Source organism: Hippopotamus amphibius, chromosome 4 (genome assembly GCF_030028045.1).
Source record: "Hippopotamus amphibius kiboko isolate mHipAmp2 chromosome 4, mHipAmp2.hap2, whole genome shotgun sequence".
NCBI classification, from domain to species: domain Eukaryota; kingdom Metazoa; phylum Chordata; class Mammalia; order Artiodactyla; family Hippopotamidae; genus Hippopotamus; species Hippopotamus amphibius.
The window spans coordinates 52,312,225-52,334,050 of record NC_080189.1 but is presented as its reverse complement, the minus strand read 5'-3'; the positions used below and the strand labels follow the sequence as shown (position 1 = coordinate 52,334,050).

Genomic DNA, 21,826 nt, shown 5'->3' with positions numbered 1-21,826 from the left:
CCCAAATGGTCCTAAGCTAATGAAGGCTGGAGAATAATGGGAAGAAGCCTAAAATCCTCATTTTGGGAAGAGGCAAGAAGTATAATTGTGCATGCAATACACAATCTGATTTTAATCTGTAAAGATTCTGACCCCCAGTGGATCTTAGGCCATAAATGGGGTCAGAAGTTTGAACATCTTTCTAGTTTGGGGGTTCACATATAGCTCTGTACCTTACTAATTTTGTGACCTCAGCCATCTCTTTAATCTCTTTGGACTTCAACTTTCCTCATCTGTGAAATGATAAGGAACCCTGTTAAGTTGTTCTAAGATTAGATCAGATAAGGCACATGATGTATTTAGCACAGTGTAAGCATTTAAAACCTGCTAACATTACCATGCTACCACACTCTATCTTAACTTCACACCTTACTAACTAGGATAAAAGATGAGTGGAATGGATTAACATGTATTCACCACCTATTATGTGCTAGATGCCTTACTAAGCATTTAAATAGTATAAGTTTTTATTTATTTAATCTTTGCAAAACTCTGATGAGGTTTGATGAGGTGATGATGTTCACAGCTAATATGTGGCAGCACAAGAATTTGAGTCCATAGTTCTCTGAGTCCAGAAATTACTCCTCTGTGTCTACAACAAAGCAATCATCAGGATGAAAGAGAACCACACCAGGGGGATAGTCTGTGACTGCCAGGAAAGCATTAATTAGTCATTCATAAAATAGCTCACACACACTAAGAACTAAGCAGAAAGGCTTACTCCCTCTTAGAATAGACAGAGACAGTTCTATTTGGAAGATGGAGGTGGGCTAGAACGGACAGAGTGTGGGCAAGTTGAAGTTGGTGGCCTACAGAACAGTGCCTGGCACAATAAGAGAGTGAATGAGGATATTTAATATGGAGAAAAGGTTCCTCAGTCACTATACGTCCTCTGGGTGAAGCTGGGTCAGAATTTAGGGGGCCAGGGAAAACAAGATGACTTAGAGCATTGAAAATATATTCTAAACCAAAGCCAGGGATCATAGAATAAAATATTAAAATTGTCCTGAAAAATCCAAGCAAGACTAACCGTTGCTGCACATGTAAGAAGTAGGTGAGCTCATTGATGTTGAGAGCTCAAGGCTGGACAGGAGTCATGGGTAGAGGAGGAGAATATGAGTAAAGCATGGGCCAAGGCAGTTCAGACTGGGCATGGAATGAACAGAGTGGGAAGAAAATATAAGCTAAACAGGGTAGTACAATCAGTTTTCATCTGCGGATCCCAGGACAGTGACTGTTGGCCTACTGGTGTTAGGTAATTCATGTTATAAGGGTAGGTATTGTTTTCTGAAACTTTCCATGTATGTTCTGGATCACATTATAAAATGTATTTTTTACTGTGGGCCATGAAATCTCCTGCTTTAGGGAATTTGGGACCTACTAATTGAAAATGATACTCCTGTTAATGGTAGTTAGGGAAATAAGCTACAACTGTTGACTAGGAAAGACCCATGATCCAGATATGCTTCAAGAGGTGGCCTTACCTTGATAAAATCACCATGTTCCAAGGTCTATTTCACCATTCCGTGGGCAAAGGAATTTGATTGTGCTGCCCGTGAAGAGATTTCCCATATCTTAGGACTGACTCGTATTAATTTGCAAAGAGAAATATGGCTACATGAAGCTATTTTGATTATCCCCTCCTGGTGGGAAAAATCTGCCTGGGTAGTTACATGAGAATGTGGCCTGGTGCGCATTGAATCGGAGTAACGGTAATTAGTTTGATCACGTAAGTGGTCATGACATCTGGGTGTGAAAACTCTCTTTGGTAATAATAATTAATAACAGCTAGCATTTACTGAGAGCTTACTGCATGTCAGACATTGTACTCAATACTTCATATCTCATTTAATCCTCACCCTGAGATTTTTCACTGCCGAGATACACCTGCCAAGCAGATGGCACGTTGATGTCAATTAGTCAACCTACCCTTCTTCTGAACACATGCTAACAAATTGTGTCTTTGACTCCACCTCACCAGACTGTTAATCTTGCTTGCTAACTCTGTGTTCCCACACTTGCCTATACAACACTCCCAAAGCCCCCGCATGGAGCACCAGTGGGCACACAAGCCGTAGAAGAACATGGAAAATTTTCCAGAGAATCAATCTTACTTGATGGTAAACAATTTCAAATATTTTATATGAACCAAACTGGGTGTATTATGAAGCACAGTGCAAAATTTGAATGAATTATAATTTCATCCTTAAAGTAAAAATCCTAAGATCTCTCTTTTAGAGTACTTGGTGGAAAAGTTTTACAATCGTAGTCCAAGGGCAACACAAAGCAGCTGAATAGGCCTAAATTTCCTGAATTATAATCACACATTTGCCACACTTCCTACAACACTGCCCGGCTCACCTTGATTGAATTGGGTGTTTTAAATTTCATGAGCCCCATATTGGCAATTAGCTCTTAGGTTCTGTCTATAGCTGGCTAATTTTACCCAGTAATGTTTTTTTTCAAAATTAGAATATTTTCTTTCTCTGATTTAAAAAGGAATACAAATTTATTGTAGAAAGTTTTGAAGATATGCAGACACACATAAAGAACATATTTTTAAGTGCCTTAAACTCACCAGTACGAAGGAGATAAGATTGTTAACATTTTAACAGACAAGTATTTTTGAGTATCTGCTATGTGCCCAGCAACTATTCTAAACTTTGGGGCTACATTGTGAATCAGACAAAGTTCTTGCTTTCAAAGACATCCTACTTCTTCATTCTTGTAGATATAGATAATAGAGATAGAAATAGAGATATACAAGTACACAACTATATTTTTATAAGGCCAGGATACTACTCACATTCTTTTATTAGGTGACTTTTTATTTAACAGTATGTTATAAATATGATTTTATTTTGTTACACTTTCATCTATACCATACTTGTTAAAAGCTGTACAGTAACTTAGGGACACAAAATTTATTATCTAATGAGCCTCCAACTTATTGTTAGAGTTTAGGTTGTTTTCAATTTTTCTTTCTTATAAACATACTAAGATGAATATTTTTATAAACACATTTCTGTGCGTATCTGTGATTATTTCCTTTGGATGAATTCTTTTTGGAGCAACATGATCTTTTGGGGTCAAAGATCATGCATGTTTTCATGACTTTTACTGTGTTATCAGAAAGAATTATACAGCTTATGTGTTCAAAAGCCGTTTATGATAATGTCTATTTTCTCATACCCTCAACAACATTATGTATTTATTATTAAAAATTTTAAACCAATTTGTAGGTGAAAATTGGTTTCTTGTTTTAATTTTTTTTTTTTTGCTCATGAGGTCAAACACTCATTGGCTTCTGCAGTTCATCTTTTGTGAATTGCCTTTTTGTGTCTATACTTTGGCCATGCTTCTATTGCAGTGGCTGGCTTTTTTTCTCTCTTATTTGTCAGGGTTTTTTCCTTTTAAATAAAGTATATAATGACTTTTTTTCTGCCACATATGGTACAGCTATTTTTCAGTTTATAGCTTGCGTTTTAATATATTTACTGAGTTTTGACCTTGAAGAGTTTTAAAATTCTATGTGGTCAATAATTTCATTTTATAACTTCTGGTTTGTAGCTTAGGCCTCTCCCATCTCAACATCTATTACCTTTTTAATTCTTTCTAATTCTAAAGGATAACATCACAAAATGTGTTGGACCATTCTAAATCTCTCTCAGATTTGAGGGAAGCAATGTGATCCTTCAATTTTCAGGAAGAAAACTTGGGGGATAGTTGGGGGGTGGGGAAGAAGGGTCACAAAGAGAGAGCAGGGGTAGGTAGTGCTTTGAGGCATGCATGTTCTTCCCAGAAAGCAACTGAACTCTAACCCAGTGGTCTTCGGCGGGGCCCAAGAATTTGCATTTCTAACAAGTTCCAAGGTGTCTCATGGCTGCTCTAGTCTGTAACAATAGGTGAGAACACTGGAATTCCTTAATATAACAACGAATTTGAATTCATTTACTTCATCCTTTTTCTAATCTAATAACTTTTATTAGTATGATAGAATAAGGTAAATTTAAGCGTCTGAGCAAATTTTCTCTACTGTACCTGTCCCTATTCAGCAGTCCTCACTCAGGACCTAGAAAGACTGTGTCTAGACGCTGAGTTTCCAGAAGGTCTCTGTGGCTCCCTAAATACCTGCGATTCTCCTGAGGTCACTGGCCCACATCTGGTTCTGACTGAGCACTGGGAGAGGGTCCATTATTTTCTGCTTCAGTAACTACTTTGTAGAAACTTCTGTGGTGAATATGATGTCAAACTCTTCTCTGAGCTACTAAGTAGGTTTTTTTTTCTTTTTAAGTAGCAAACTAAATTCCCATTTCTGAGATTCATATTTGTTTTAAAACTAAAAATATTTTGCAAGTCAGACCTCAATGCCAATTAATACCACCATGCCTCTCCTCCTCCTCATCCTTGTATAAATGCAAGCTCCCGAGGGCTTAATCTTCAGTCCTCACTTCTCTGTGCTTCCTCTCCAAAGACTGCTTTGTCAGGGCTGCTCACCTTCCCCGTCATTTCCACTATCCTTTCCTGAAATCCCTTGTTCTACCCCCAAATAAATTCTTCTACATCCTTCCATGTTTTTTCCCACAGCTGGGAGTCATCCCAGGCCCTTTCCTCATTCCCAACATCTAGACACAAAATCTGGAACACCATGTCATCTCAGTCCCTCTCAAACCTGTCCATTCTTCTGATCACTGTTATTGCCTTAATTCAAACCCTTAGGATCTTTCGCCTGGAAAGGCTGCGTGGTACAGAAATGAATACACAAATGATTTGGTATCAGAGAGACTTGTTCTTGACTCACATCCACTGCTTATTAATGGCCTGACACTGGAGCAATAACTTGACATTTCTGAGGCTTCCTCCTCTTTAAAATGGGAATCAGCTCCATCTCGCAGGAGAGCCTCCTGGGTTAATGAGATAGCATGCGTGAGAGGTTTAGGGTGCTGCTCCACCCACTAGGTCTTCAGCAAATGTGGGTTTCCTTCCCTACTCATTCTTTTGTTCTTTGGTTTTGATCAGTGTTTGCTCACGGGTCCTTTGTTCTCTGAAAGAACATCCACACCATCACCAGAGTAGCCTTTTTGAACCAGAAATCCATTTTGTTTTTTTAAAAGCAATTAGTGTCTTAGCATTGCTTGCAGGACAAAGGCACTGCACAGGTGCTCCATCCACCATCCTCCATCTGCCTTTACAGGCTCATCTCCTTTGCTCCCTCCTCTAGATGCTTCCTGAAGTGTGCATACTCCTTGCAACACACCCAACGGCTTCATGCCTTCCTGACTTCCCAAGTCTGGTCCTCATGGCAAATAACCTCTTTCCCCAACCCTGTTCACCTGACATTCCTTGCTATTTATTCCTTAAGCCCTACCTTAAGCATCTCCAAGAAATTTTCTTTGAATTATTTACATAATTGATCTTACCTCCTTTTTTTTAATCACTACTATAATTCATATAAAATGTGCTTATACCCTTTATAACATGGTAGTGTGATAATTATTTGTATGTTCATTTCTCTTCCAGACTCTGAGTTCACTGAGGATTGAGATCACACACTAGGTAGCTTTATAGAGCCAGCACCTAACAAGTAGAACCATTTTAGCTTCAACTCTTCTAGACTTCCTCACTCTTTATATTGCATATATTAAAATGAACTCACATCACACAATATCACTCTTTTGCTATGATATTTTGAAAGGATTTTATAATTTTGTTTTTAAAATTATTTAGCTCAAATGAGTGGTTTAAGTCTCAAAGGGCAATGATTTCTAGGCAATCATTAAGCAGGATCATAATTCTCCCAAAGTGGGAAACCTGACCTAGAAATTACTTTTAAAGATAATGAAATACTAAGTTAACAATATTTTGCAGCTATTTAATAAATAGTCACTTTTTTCACATTTTGTCATGTTTTTTCTTTTCATTTTTTTGGAAACAGTAGTGAACTTTTCAGATCTCAAATATTTCCATCCCGTTGAGAAGTTTGTGGGCCAAGAGGGCGGTTCTTATGGTCTGTGATGAACACAATGCTTCTGCTGACACACAATAGGTATTAAATAAATAATAAGTGTTTTGGTGAGTTAATAAATAGCTCTGTGGCCTTTTAAATTTTTTGCTACCATTTAGCCTTTGCCAAGGGCCTGGCCCTGTGCTGTTATTTTTACGTATATTAGCTCAGTTGGTGCTCACCATTATCTCTGTTTTTATAGAAGGAAGAGCCTGATCCCTAAGGATATCATGGAACTTGTCTACTCAGACAAGTAGACAATCCTGGCAAAGCCAAGATTCACTCTAAGGCCATGTCTCAACCACTACACTATATCATGTTTAAAAAGTTCCTTAAACAATCTGACTTACAGCTTCCTTGCCCATAAACTAAAGATAATTATATATTTCTCAAAATACACATATATTTTGAAAATGAAATGAAAAGTGCCTAGCATAGTATTTAAAACATAGTTACTGGGCTTCCTAGGTGGCGCAGTGGTTAAGAATCTGCCTGCCAATGCAGGGGACATGGGTTCAATCCCTGCTCCAGGAAGATCCCACATACCGCGGAGCAACTAAGCCCGTGCGCCACAACTATTGAGCCCATGCGCTGCAACTACTGAAGCCCATGTGCCTAGAGCCCATGCTCCGCAACAAGAGAAGCCATGGCAATGAGGAGCCTGCGCACCACAACGAAGAGTAGCCCCCACTCACCACAACTAAAAGAAAGCCCGCGCACAGCAAAACGACCCAACACAGCCAATAAAATAATTAAATAAATTAATTAATTAAAAAAACATAGTTACTATACAATAAATAATTTAAATAGTTTGCTAGGGACTGAAAATAATTCCCCTATGCTAAGATAACAATAGGTGTGCTCAGAACTCCTATTATGTGCTCCCATGGCAGCTGAACTTTCGCTGTGGAGCAGCTGCATTGAATCTAATATATTTGCTTATTTTATTGTCTGCCTGTCTAGACTTTGAGCTCCATGAGGACAAGAACCACACCTTCTTAGTCACCTTCATACTCAAGTTCCCAGCATATTATCTGACACAAATATTAGCTACTTGAAATAAATATTAGTTGACTGGTTAATTTAGTAAGCACCTACTTGGTGCAAATAACTACCAGGAAGGGAGTAGAAATCAAGCCTTTTGCCAACAAGTAGCCTATACTCTAGTTGGGTTAAAAAAAAATCATAGTACAATATTTTCAAAGCAATATGTACTCATTATTTAGATAGTAACATCTCATAAGACCTCACTGCTTTTTCTACCCAGAGAATCCCGTAAAGGATATAATATGAAAAACATTATCATAATTCTGCTAATATTCTTTTAGCACACTAAGATATCATTAAGATGTAAGAAGAGAACAAAAACACATCAAGCCTATAATGATATGCAAATGATATTGATCTAATCAGCCATGTTTGCTGTCATAAAGAAGTCCACATGATTACAAAATATTTCACATATTGTGTGAACATTATTATAGACTACATCATCATCATAAAACACCCATCTTTGTGTGGCACCCTGCTAGGTACCGTGTAAAATGCTTTAATTTAAACAAGTACAATGTCTACACTTTGAGAATCAAGTTCACTCAAATAATCCTCTCTTCTAAAAAGTTCTCTGATACTTTTAAAATATTAAATTTAAAGAATAATTTAAGCAACTGAATCCTATTCCATTGACACTTTCATTTTCAGAAATTATCGAGTGTACAAATCCTAGAGAACATGGATTGAATCAAGCTTACGTTTGTCATTTATTAATTTAAACTAGATCTGATTATTCATATTTATACTGATTCTTATATAGTCTTTATATATGAGGATTCAAGATTTTGTCATGGCTTTCAATTTTATTTCTAAATTTATCATTTGATTTTCAACTTATTTTATGGCATCTTTTTCTCCAAATAATGTCATGTAGTCACAGTTTTTAGTCTTTTGTTATAGTTTCTGTCTTGGTGTAATGGTGCATTTTCTTTTCTTTCCTTACATGGCTTAATCTTTTAGATTTAAATCTTCAGTTCATCTGGACTTTATTTTTGGAAGGTATTTTTTAAATGTTTTGTCAGTTATCTTCACACCTTTTTTTTTCAAACTTTATCAATTATAAGTAATAACTTTTCATTCCCAAATTTCCATATATACATAGATCTATTTCTTAACTCTTTGCTCCATTAATCTATCTATTCTTTCTCCAATGCTGTATGTTTAAATTATTGTGGTCTTATATTTCAGTTTCTGGTATGACACATTTTTGTTGCTATCATGAATAGGATATGCCCCTTTTCGGTTTAATTTCTATCTTGTTATTATGTTTATGGAAAACCAATTGCATTTTATAAATTTTGATCAAATTTGACTGTCTTTCAAGTCTTTGCTTTTAGTTCTGTTAGTTCTTTTAGTTGATTATCTTTGGTCACTTAGAGACACAATTTCATCATCTGTAAATAATGATAACTTGGTCTCTCTCTTCCTGTATTAATACCAGATCTCTCTTCTTTCTTTTGTTATTGCTCTGGCTAGAACTTCCAGATAAATGCTTGACAATAGTAGATACAATGGAAACTTTGCCTTCTTTGAAAGGAAGGATAATCTAATTAAGAGCATTCTTAGCTCATAATTAGGCACTGAAGATAATCAGCAAATGGCCATTTGCTCTTCTAAAACTGTTGTGAAAATAATAGTAGTCATAATACTCTCTAATACTCTAATACGTAATACTCTCTTCTCTGAGCAAGCAACTGTATCAGGCATTTTATAAGTCTGATTCATAATCCTTAAAAAATCCTGCAAGTTAGGCCTATTATACCCATTTTGCAGATGAGGAAAGGAATGTTCTTATCTACTGAGTAACTTAGCCAAGGTTACCCAGCTCATAAGTAGTGAATCCAGAAATATAACCTAGAGCTTTCTGATTCTAAACTCGTCTTTTGTACCATATTATCTGCGTTATATAAATAGAATAACTTAATTCTGAAATATGTAAATGGAAATATTTGATTGAGCAATTTGTGTAGGTTGCAGGGATACACTTCAATACACTTTAAGTAAGTATTCAACTTGTGAGAATTATATATTGACTTAGAATGAGATAAGTTATAATCATCACTTCTTAGTTTAAAAAAATTGAAATGAGTTAATCTGATCAGTGTTAAGTACACACAATATGTCAGTATCTTCATAATTATTTACCTAACTGTACCACATAAGCATATATTGATTATATTGTGGCTTAACATTTAATAGATGCATAACTTCTCCCACAAATAGAATATGTATAAGTCAGAACTCTTGATATAAACCTAACGCAAATTAAAAAGGGTCTCATGAATTTATGTAACCAGAAACACCCAGAAATAAGCCTGGCCTCAGGCATGACTAAATCTTCCTTTTCTGAGTTTCTCCTAATGTTGATTTGAAGAAAGAAAAAAATTTTCTCTTTGCTGTAGTATGTTTTTTAAACATCCAAAATTTTCTTGATTTAGGTAACATGCCTACTTCTTGGACCAATCACTGAGAGGATGGAGATGATGAAGTCCTCTGATTGGCCAGGCTTGGGTCATATGGCCACTCCTATGTTTTGACAGTATGGGAAGGGTACCATGATTAGCAGCCCCATCAGAATCCAATGCAATGAATAGTAAAGGAGACATTTTCCCAAAGGAAGAGAGAGGCTGTAATTATCAGAGGATAAGGTAAAGAATACTGGTTACATAAAAATAACAGGCATCCATCATCAATTGTAAGCTCTTCTAAGTCAACCAAGTCTCTTTCACCTGGTTGCATCCCTCATAGTAACTCGCAAAGTGATTATCCGTGTAGATAGAAGACATTCATACAATGTAAATACAAACAACATACACATACAAGTAATTGAATAGATCCGGAGTCAGCCATGAAGCTCCATGGAAACAGTTGCATTAGCATATATGACTTGATTATGTTTTCTCCCTAAGGTAAAGAAACGTGATGTATGAATCAAAGCCTTTCCTGTGTCACCTGGTGGGGTCTCTGAAAGGTGGACTCTGAGACAGTTCAGTGTGTTCAGTACACTAGGTACACATGAACACCTGTGAAAGGAAGGCAAGTAAGATTTGGCAGAGGGAGAAATCAATGTGGGACACAGGCCTGAATAACAGCCTCAGCTGACCCCACGGAAGACTCTGAAGCTAAAATGGCCTCTCAGACTTGCTACACGGGCTGAAGTGGCTGGCCCTTTAGATGTCCCTGCTCCATCCATCATTTAATGTGGACCAACCTGCGAAGGGCTTGGGGCACATCTTTGTGCATGTGGGCTTTCTGCAGCTGTTATCCCCAAAGAGCTGACAGCTGGAGGCTTTCTTCTGACAGCTCTCCCACAGCTGGGGCAATAAGTATTTCCTTAAAAGCAGATCTGGGGAGTGTATCTCTACAGTCATCATGTTTTCTAGGGAAATTGAAGTTAACCAACAATGAGGAAAAACTATTGTAATAATTTTTGCAGTGCTCTGCTGTAGATAATTTATATAAGTTGTATTTTAAAAGTATTTCATTTGCTCTTAATGTTATTCTTTCCTGGTAGGGAAGTGGATTTACACATAGTGAAGCTGAATTGATGCTCTCCCTTCCTTTCTCACTTAGTAAGTACACGTGCTACAAAACTGTCATTGCAATGTGTGTTGACAGCTAAATAATGATTGTGTACTACTAAATCAGTGAAAGAAACTCTTTTCTTACTCTTTTAAAATGTGTTATTTATTTACTATTTCATTTATCACTTTCTCATTTCTTGAAAAGACAGTTCAGAAAAAATGTGCACTTTTCTATAATATAGTTCTACTGTAACAAAAACTACAAACATAGCTTTTCCAAAAATTCTACATTGTTAAAATATGCAGTAAGTTTGAAAATCACGGTGATGAATCTAAGTTAAATAACATGTTACGGGGAACCCTTAATTGTGGTGACTCGCACTATAATTCATTCCGGGTGAATTGACCTGAGAGTTACAAAGCACTCTGTGTATAAAGTGTGGGAATGAGCAGGAGCTTTGCACTTGAACTGACTTGAACACCTCATAGTTATGGAGACTTGGGCAGGTTAATTTAACCCCTCTTCACTTGTTTCCTCGTTTGTAAATGGCGATGATAATAATAACGCAGGTAGGATATAAATGACACAAAACGCTGCCACATAGGCATGCGCGCAATAGACAGTCGTTATTATTCACTATTATTACCAAAGAAGGATTTTTAAAAGATCTGGTCTTTTATATTTATAAACAGCTGATATTTTAAAGAGGAATGAGATGCCCTTTACTCTCTAGCATGAAGATGGCAAGATGGCATCAGTTTAGAATGGGCCATCAAGTTCTTGAATTTTCTTTTAGCAGACAAAACTGCTTGCCCTGACCATCCCCAGTGTGTCACGTGCGCGCGCACACCCATACGTGCACACACACACACACCCCTACTTCATCTTTGTTCCCAGTCCCCTGATCCTGACCACGTTTCATTCATTTATGTCACAAAAATGTCTTAGGGGCCTACTATGCACTCTCTTCACTTGGTTTTGCCCTCAAGTCTGCCCTCCAGTCTTCTGGAGGAGCATCAGACTGGGAGAGTTTTACCCTTTGCTTCTGTGCTTAATGGCTATTCAGACACTCTTTTTTACTATAATACCATAGGACTCCTCATAAAGACCTCTGCCCTCCAGGCCTTCATGCCTCTCTGCCTATCCAATGAGCCTAGGGTGCCACATTGACACCATATATATTCATAGTCTTTAAATTTTTTTCTGTTCTCACACATTTTAAAATCTACTTTTCATGCCTGAGTAGAACTGCTGTTATTTTTTTTTTTTTAGCTCTTATATAAATAGGAGAGGTGGAATTTGGAAGCCAATTTTAAATGAGACACCCAAAGGGTTAATTAGATATAGCAGCTGGCAGCTGTTGGGTTAAACTCAAGTAGCTCAGTTAGGGTCCCTGCCTGAAATCTGATTGCCCTTGGAAGAGCTTCTCAGCTGTAGCTTGTATATTCAAGAGCAAGAGTTCAATTCTAATTAGCAACATTTTTTTCCACTCAATTATCTTTAGTTTTAGAAGTCCACCAACTAACAACTTTATCGGTTTCAGTAAATGAGCCCCTACTATGAGTAGTGTTGTGCCAAGCATTCCTGTACACAGCACCCTGGATTTTTATCTGCAAGCAAGTAGAAGATGGGGCTGGCAGTTGTGGTGTTAAGAGAAATATTCGAAAACAAATGATGCTGTTGTGAAGCAGAATAGGTAAAGGGCTATAAGAGATAAAATGTTACAGGAATTCAAATGAAAACAGTTGCCTTTGTTTGGGGTGGAGCAGCTAAGTTTTAGTGGAAAAGGCGGATGTGAGATGGGCGTAAAAGCTTGGATTTGGGCCAGCAGAGAGAGAAAGGCATTCCTACCAAAACAGAGGAATGGAAATATAAAGGTGCAAGATATGACTGATGTGTAATATTCCCACGTGGGGGCTGGGGAGTCTTGAAGAGCATCATGAATGACCTTGTGAATGTACCCATAGGCAGGGAGGAGGCAGGGATAATATGACTGATATCTGCCATTAAGATGCACATGGGACTGGGAAAGGAAATGAACAAGAGAACCCACTCCCATGAATGACATTGAAAAGGCAAATTTCAAGGGACCTGGGTGCAGGCTGTATCTGTTAGGGAGACGGTAAAAGAGGCATAAGGGAAACCTGCAGGAAGGATAGAGTAGGGAGGTAAAAGCAATACATTTTATTTTAGATGTTAATTTGAGCTGTGGTTTATCCAGATGGAGATATTCAACAGGAAGTTGAAAACATGCCTCAGAGGAGAACTGTAGATACAGATGTGGAAGCATTGAAGACAGAGGTCTAAGGGTCGATGAGATTCTTGAGAGTAACAGTGGTCTCTGTCTACACTTTCCTGCAAAAAGCTCTCCCATTCTTACAAAGTAGAACACTTTCATTTAGAAAGTGGGAGGAGATGACATAAGTTAAAAGGGCATAGGAGGAATAATCTGAGAAGTATTGGGTTGGCCAAAAAGTGCCTTCGGGTTTTAAGTAAAAATAAAAGACATTTTTCATTTTCACCAAGAACTTTATTGAACAACGTATTCACCCTTTTGTTCCACTACCTTCTGCCATTTTCCGGGAAAATTCATAATTCCATCTTCCCAAAACTTTTTATCTTTTTGAGCAAAGAACTGTTCAGTTTCCTTTTATACTCTTCCAGGGAATTGAAAATTTTTTCCACTAAGAGAATTTTGTGAAGATGGAAATAAATGGAAATCCGAAGGTACAATGTCTGGTGAATATGGCGGATGAATCAGAACTTCCCAGCCAAGCTGTAACAATTTTTGCCTGGTCATCAAAGAAACATGTGGTCTTGTGTTATCCTGATGGAAGATTATGCATTTTCTGTTGCCTAACTCTGGAGCTATTCGTCAAGTGCCACTTTCAGTTGGTCTAATTGGGAGCAGCACTTGTTGGAATTAATCATTTGGTTTTCCTGAAGGAGCTCATAATAGAGGACTCCCTTCTAATCCCACCATATACACAACATCACCTTCTTTGGATGAAGACCGGCCTTTGGTGTGGTGGGTGATGGTTCATTTTGCTTGCCCCACGATCTCTTCCATTCCACATTATTGGACCGGATCCACTTTTCGTTGCCCATCACAATTTGTTTTAAAAACGGAACGTTTTCATTATGCTTAACTAGAGAATCTCATGTGGAAATACGGTCAAGAAGGGTTTTTTCCACTTAACTTACATGGAACCCAAACATCAAAGTGATTAACATAACCAAGCTGGTGCAAATTATTTTCAACATTTGATAGGAATATTTTGAGTCTGTCAGCTATCTTCTGCATGGTATAACACTGATTATTCTCAATGTCTCGATTTGATCACTGTCAGCTTCAACTGGTCTACCCATCCAGCGAGAAGCACCGTTCCGAAAGAAATCTCCAGCATGAAACTTCACAAACCACTTTTGACACACTCAATCAGTCACAGCACCTCCTCCATACACTGCACAAATCTTTTTTTTGCATTTCAGTTGCATTTTTAACTTTCCTGAAATAATAAAGCATAACATGCTGAAAATGTTGGTTTTCCTTCCATCTTCAATATTAAAATGGCTACACAAAAAATTCAACAATTTTGATAAGTCTTTTTTTAAATGCATGCTGATATGACAGTTGTCACACACAATCTAACAAAATTGTTTTGAATGAAGTTATAGAAAACCAAGTGCTACTAGAGCCATCTTACAGAAAAAAACAAACGAATCTTTTGGCCAACCCAATAGAAGGCAGTCCTGGGTCAAGGAAATAGAAGGAAAGAAGAGGTTTAAAAGGCCAGGGCATGGGAGTTAACCTCCTCAAACACTGCAGAGAAGTTGGATTGCTTGAACACTGAGCAAAGACTCTCCCCACCATGATTCCACTGTGTCTGGTTAAGACTCTTGACATAGCATTTATCACGTGATAATTTAATTGCTTATTCTTCTCCACCATTAGGTGAGGGTAATTTGATATTGTTAATTATTTTATTACCAGCATTTACCACTGATAAATGATTGAATGAATGAACACACACATGAATGAAAATGTCAGTTGTACGCAGTAAAGCGTGGTTTCTGTTGAGAGGTGGGTGTGGAAGCCAAATTCCAATGCCTAAAGTAAATGAATGGTGGAAAGGACACTCAGGGAGATAGACTGAGACAATAGGCTGTTTTTTATTTTTGTAAGAAACAAAAAAACCTCCAAACATGCAAATTCTTACAACTGTTGGCTTTAATTGCGGCGATTAAAAAAAAAAAAAAAACTGCCCTTGTGTCTGGGAATGTTCTTTCTGGTAGGTAGGAGAAAGTGCTGCTAAGTATAACATTTCTGTTTATTTTGAGATTGTCTGTTGACCTAGTGGGACTTCAGAGAGATTTAGATTACAAGTAAAGTCTCTGACAGATCTATGAAAGCTAGATTAAAACAATAATACACACAATCAACTGTGGTCCAAGGGCTTGTAAACCAGTGCCAGTTGGAACACTCAGAGAATTGGGAACAGTGATCTTTAGCAGCCAGGTGAGACTAATCTGGGGAAGCTTTAGGAAGGAGATATATTTAAGCTGTTTTGAAAGGGGACTATTCTAGTCAATTGGCAGAGTCTTACAGCACAGGATTAGGTATTTTAATTTGATTACTTCAGGTAATGTGGAGCCACCCCAATATTCTGAGACGACTTGGTATAAAATGTTGTTTGTAAGATGACTCCTTTAAGTAGTTTTTAACTCTGGCTGCATATTAGAATTACCTGGAGAGTTTTGAAAAATCCTGGTGCCCAAGCTATAGGGCAGAACGATCAAATCTAGAGGTGGGACCTGGCTGTCAGTGGTTTTTGTTTGTTTGTATGTTTTTAAGTTCTCTGGATGATTCCAATAAACAGTCCAAAGTGAGAAGTACTGACTGCTCTAAGCGTAGGGAAAATTGCAAGCAAGTGAGAGACTAGAATCAGAAAGGTTAGCAAGGAGGCTGGTTATTAGAATCTGACCTAGCTTTGTGAACAGAGATAAAAGGGGTGAAGCTAAATAAAGTATTCCAGAGGAAAGCTTGGTTGGACTTTGCAGTGTATGTCAGTTGCAATTTTTCACAAAGCTATATTCCAGGAGCATCACTGCTCTTATTATGGTGGATTAGTTGAAAAACAATCAGGTAGGAATTGCTTTGCTAAGATTTGGGGCTTTTACTATTAGCAACATTTTCAATTTCTGAAGTACCAAAGCAACTCAGAAGAGAAAATAAAACAATCATATTGAAAGTATAGAAGGTTTTTGTTTGTTTTTGTTTTTTGTTTTGTTTTTGAAGGAGGCAATAAAGCCAATGATAGATGCTCTGGAATTAAGAATCAAAATTCAGATTTTTAATTGAGTTACAGGTAGGAGAGAGATTGGGCTATAGCAAAATTATGATCCTTTTAGAGTAACCTTGAAGAAAATGAAAAGCCAAACCATTAAGGACACTAAAGAGAAGGATTCCCCATCATTTTCAATCATAACATTCCCCTTTCCTGGAACAAAGAATTGGTAACAGGTGTGGGAAATGGATGGGCAGTGTCTCAGAAATGATGACCTCTCAGAAAGGTGGGCTGGCAAGCAATAATGAGAATTCCAAAGTTCATATTAAATCACTTTAAATTTATGCTGGCATGTCCCACCTTTAGAGTTTAGAGGAAGGGCAGAATGTCATAAAGTGGCACTATTATTTATAAAAAGTAGTGTTTCATAATATATCATATTTGATAAAATATAGGCACTGAAAGAGAAACTTCACTGCCAAGAGCATCGTGAAAACAAGCAATCAAAGGCAGGTGTGAAGCAAAACTATTTTTTCTGGCTCTGAGGATGAGGCTGAATCTTACAAGCATGATAAGCCTCCAGGTCATAGCTGTCATCACTTAGAGAACAGACTTGGAGCTGTAAATGAAAGATTATTGTTCCTGTATTCCTTCTCCCAAATGCTGGGTCCCTGGTACATGCAGAGATAAGTGAGTTGGCCAGGACTGGTCCCAGCTGTAAGTCAGGGAGGACTACACATTGTGATTTGAAGGGTAGAGACTCCCCTATCTCTTCCTCCCCAAAACTTCCTCAGTGAACTTCATCCTATTTTCAGGGAGTGGGGGTGGAGTAAGAGGTTAGTATCTATTGCTTCCAGAAGACCCTTGAGAAAATAAAAGTGTACTATAAGGGATCACGAACACACCAGAAATGACGTTCATCCCCTCTCAGAGGAGCTCAGGACACTCCCTGGGTAGGAGGGGGTGCGGTGAGGTTGAAGGTCAGAAGGAAGAAGAGAATTGAAGCTGGTAGGCCTGGGTAGGGTGCAGCAGAAATGAGCCATTGGGTCTCCCATGGGAAGCTAATGGGTCTGGGGAGCAAGGAGGAAGAAAAGGAAGACCTGAAAGTTTTGCTGATACTTTGAGAGGAGAAACCTCATTCTTCCCTTCTGCATCCACCTTGCCTCACTCTTGGGCACGCTGCACACTCTACTTCATTTCATCCAGCTGTCCTGACTACAAGGGAGTGGGGCTCAACATGTGTCCAAAGTTACTCTGTATCCTTTAGTACATTCAGGTGTCCTTAAATGCTTCCAATTTCCTTTCCTCAGGTTTGCTGTTCCAGGAAAGAAGTTTCTAAATTAATAGTCTACAAATTCCCCCTGCATGTTGGTTTGCAAAATTAATGATTCTAAAGGAAAAGTAAATTAATCTTTGATGCTTGGTTGAGGCTAAGCGAAAAATCACCGTTTGGGGGGCTGGGCCTTCTTAATACACCTCAACCAAAGCATTCCCTCCCTCCCTTCGGTGCTAACCACACTCACAGAGATTGGGGGTGGTGGGGACAATACAGGTCAGAACTCCATATCTGAATCCAAAGGGCCATGTTGCAAACATTTATCAAATGCCTGGTTTGTGCGGAACAGTGCAACCAGCTCAAGAGAAGCCAGGAAAGGCTGCATAGAGGAAGCCACCTGATGTGATGTTCCTCCCATGTCAAGTTTTACTTGCATTTTCTACATTCACGGTTTGAGAAGACTGCAGTAAACATCTTGTAAAATGTAAATAACATGTTCATAGGTTCTTCAGTTTTAGGAAGAACACAACAGCTTTGCCCGAAGCCCCCATCGCAGGTCTGAGGGTTCACAGATCTCTTGGGATTAGGCAGATGGTAAGGGAATCGGAAGTTCTCTGATTGCCTTGCTGTGTTTTTCTAGCCAGAGCCTCTGCCGCACTGCATTGCTCCGTTCCTTTCAACTGAAAAATTAAATCTGCGCTCCTGTCAAAATGTGTCATCTGCACACCCGGTCACTCATCCCAGTTCACCGAGCTCTCCGCATAGTCGAGGTGGAAAGGATGGCAGTCACAGCTTCTGAGGTCTGGGAAGGCCAGATGTTTGGGAAGATCTGAACAACTAGTGTCCTGGGAGTGTCCGGCAAAGCCGGCCCCGCGCGTTCCACGTGAGCCTCGGTGCTATGAAAAGAGCTAGTGTCCGTCCGTTTCCTCGGGTGTGAATCAGCCAAGTTGGGCCTTCGGGAGAAAATTCATGAAGGGCATCGTCAGAGCCGGAGAACCTGCCAAATACACATCAGAACCAGGGGTGTGTGTGTGAAGGGGGAGGGGGGAGATTTTCAGAGGCTTCTCTTCGAGGTCTGTTCATCCTTTGTGCCTCACGACTGGTGCGTTCTTTGAATGTAAACTCTTGGAAAGGGCCGGGAGGAGCCTCTTTCACGCGGGGGGCAGTATCTTGCTCCTCAATAAATGCTGAATGACAGCGGCAATTCTGGCCTGGCAGACCCGGCGCGGAGCGGGTCTAGTGACCGTCTCGCGGGCGCGGCTCGGCGCCAGGACCGGGGAGACCCAGGGGAGGCCGCGGCGCGCGCGCGGCGCAGCAGGCCAGGACGCCGTCTGCGGGCGCTCGGAGGGGGCTCCACCTGGTCGCCGCGCCGCGGCCGGAGGGGCGGGGCCCGACTTCCCCGAGGCGGCGGCGGCGGCGGCGGCGGCGCCTCCTCGCTCCGGAGCGCGCGCTCCCCGGCGTCCGGCGCACGCGCGAGGCCGGGAGGGAGCGCGCCCCGGCGGCGGCGGCGGGAGGGGGAGGAGGAGGAGGAGGAGGAGGAGGAGGAGGAGGGCGGCTGAGGGGAGGTTGGCCGCGCGCGCGGTGGCGGCGGCGGCGCCGGCGACCCGAGCCGGGCGGAGTGGAGAGCGACGGAGGGGGCGGAGGGAGAGGGAGGCGGAGGGGAGTGAGAGCCGCATTTCCAGTTCCCAACTACGAGCCGCGAGTTTGTAGATGGGGCTGCTCGGCGGCGCCTGCGGCTGAGGAAGAGCAGCGGCGGCGGGCAGAGGGGAGCGACGGCGGCGCGGAGGAAGCCGAGGTGCGAGCCGGTGAGTTGCCGGGGCCCCCACGTCGCTCGGGTAACGGTCTCGGCGCGCGCCGAGCCGGCCGGGGGACGCCCTGTTGCTCGTGGCTTCGCGCCACGCGGGGACCCCGGCCCGCCCCGCCCCCTCAGCACCTGGGCTCCGGCGGGCGGCGCGGGCGGCGGGGGCTGCTCGGCTCGGCTCGCGTGCGAGGGGAGCGCTCTGCCGGGCCCCCGGTTCCCGGGCTGCGGGCGGGCCGGCCGAGCGCGGCAACGTGTCTGGCCCATGCCGCCGGCCGCCGCGCCGCGCCCGGCTCTCCCCACGCGCTCGCAGGCGCAGCTCGGGCGGGGGCAGGGCCGGGGCTGGGGGCGCCGGGCCGCCCCCGAGAGCGGGGCGCGGGCGCCGACACCCGCTGCGGCGGGAGTGGCGTTAAAGCATGAATGGAGAGCCGCGCCGGGGGCGGTGGTTGCGGTGACTGACACCTCCGGGGTCGGGCCCCAGTGGGGGCGACTCCGCCGGCCTCTGGCTGCCTCCCGAGCTCCGAGTTCTTGGGGGAGGAGGCTTTCGGCAAGTACTGCTGCCACTTCCGAGGCACGAGACTCCAGTTGTTGGGCCAGAGTGGTTTGTGGGCCGAGCACACGCTACTCCGGAGGCGTTTGCGGCTGAGGCAGTGCTTTCCGATTTGGAGTACGTTGGTCTGGAACCAGAAAGGTGCTAGGGCTTTTTGGGGTTTTTTGTGTGCTTTTTTTTTTTTTTTTTTTTTTTTGCCGGGGTGGAGGGCCAGAGGGAGTCGATGGAGGAATCTTACAGTCGGTGTGATGACAGGATGTGGATTGGTTGGTGGGTGTTTTTTGCAGAAGGACTTTTTAACACTTTCTTGGGAGTTTAGTCTCATTCTCCCCAGCTCCTGGGATTACAGCTCGAGATTACATCCATTCAACTTCCATCAGCTGGGCCACGTAAGAGGGGGTTGGGGGCAGGCGAGGAAGGTAATTGAAGGCTGATGGGGAAGCTCGGAAAATTCTCCGCATTACTTATAAACAGTCGGTTAAGGTCAAGCTAGGCACGTTTTACTCTTTCCATGCCTTTGGGAATGGTTGCAGTTTTACTTTATGCTTCCTGAATTGGTCTTCTCTTGTTATATGGCTCGGAACATTTGATGTGCGTTAAAATGCTCTTCAGTTGGAGTGTGATTTAGCAGCTATTTCTTCCCGTGAAATCTTTCAAATGGTCGTTGGGAAACTTCTGTATGTCGAATATTTTAGGGGAGGTAACACGCTGTTACCAATGCAGAGATAGTTGCGGTACATAGGTAAGACCTCACGGTATTGTATCAGGCCTGATTATAGTCATGTCTTCTGAGGCCTAATTACAGTAAACAAAGAACTTTTGTGGGTTGTGTCATTTTGAGGTCATCTGTATCTAAAATCTATCATATATTTAAATTCATGTTTAAATATAGGTTTGCACAATGTATTACTCTTTAAGGTCTTTGCTTTTAGTTTAGACTAGGGTTACATAATATACAAGTGGTAACATTTTTAATAGCTCTGTTTTTGTCCTATAGAGATTGCACACTAAATATCTTTATGAAAATAACATTCTGGGATGTGTGTGTCCTTTTCTAATTGATGCCACCCAGTTCCTTTTCCACTTGGAATTTTAAAATGAATTTTTTTTCTTTTTTTACATTCTAAATTAAATGAACACTAGAAAGATTAGGGGTTTAAGCAAGTCTGGTAGCTCTATATAAGACAGAATCATTCTTTGTTATTCTCTAGGCCAACTGTTGGATTTTTTCTTAAACGAATCATATTTTTCTTAAACATTCGTGGGAGCAGTTTGCATTTTTCCTGCGTCTCATTTAAGGCTGAAATTGTTCCAGAAGACTACACAGCCTGCTTCTCTTCCTCCTCCCCCCACCCCCTCTTTTTAGCTTGGAATAACCAAGAAAATCATAATTGTGAGACTCCATGTATGTTATCTATACTCTCTTTTTTAAATTGAAGTTTGAGTATTTACCATCCTTTTATGTACTTTACCATTTAATAATGGGTGGATAGCAGAAAACTAATTTTAATTAAATGCCCTTCACATTTTTGACATCCAAGCTTTTTAAAAAGTAACATTGGAAAATTATTTCTGAGAGTTACAAATACAGGGTTAGTGCCAACCAAAGGCTACCTAATTATAAAAACACCAAGAAAATAAATATTAAAAGAGGCAAGAGGACCCATTTGTACTTTTTATGTTACTTACTGTATTATAAATTGCCTAGTTCTAGGTGGTTTTTTTAAAAGAGTATCTTGCAAATTAGACATTAGGTTTTTAGCACTGGTGATAATTTTCTTTAAAAAGGTGATTCATTTGGTAAGTGACTAAGTTTGTATCAGAACTTCACTTCAGGTAGTTAACTTGCAAAGGATGTGCTGATATTTATTTTCGGAGGAATGAACGCCTGCCCGTTAGATGAAACAAATACTGGCTTGTTTGGGGATATCATTAAATTATTCCTTAAAAATTGTACTGAGAAAAAAGAACCTGTAGGTTCCAAACATAGTGTTCACATTTATGAATATCATAAGAGCAGAAAAGCATACGAGGTCTCTTTACTGATATGGTGCTGGTATTGAATTAAAGATTCGGTTTCTTCATTGTAGGTTCCAGATTCTGCATAGATTATTTTTGGTCAGTCTCACAGAAGCTGCAATGATTTCCCCACTCTTCCTGTTATTTGTATGTGACCACTGGGGGGAGACTTTACAATTTAGGTTGACCGAATCCCTCCCTGCCATACACTGCTGCTAATCATCCCTGGGCACTTTGCCAAACTGCTGGAAATGTGTTGAGGAGGATGCACTCA

At 40.7% G+C, this 21,826-nt stretch overlaps 1 protein-coding gene across 2 annotated transcripts in view; it reads left to right on the top strand.

The window, feature by feature from the left end:
• Nucleotides 1-18,853: 18,853 nt before the first annotated feature.
• Nucleotides 18,854-21,826, top strand: part of PALS2 (protein associated with LIN7 2, MAGUK p55 family member) — a 105,205-nt gene continuing 102,232 nt past the window's right edge. For both annotated transcript variants that reach the window (XM_057731373.1, XM_057731372.1), the window contains exon 1: nucleotides 18,854-18,990. The gene's annotated coding sequence lies outside the window, so the exon portion shown is untranslated. The remainder of the gene's footprint in view (nucleotides 18,991-21,826) is intronic.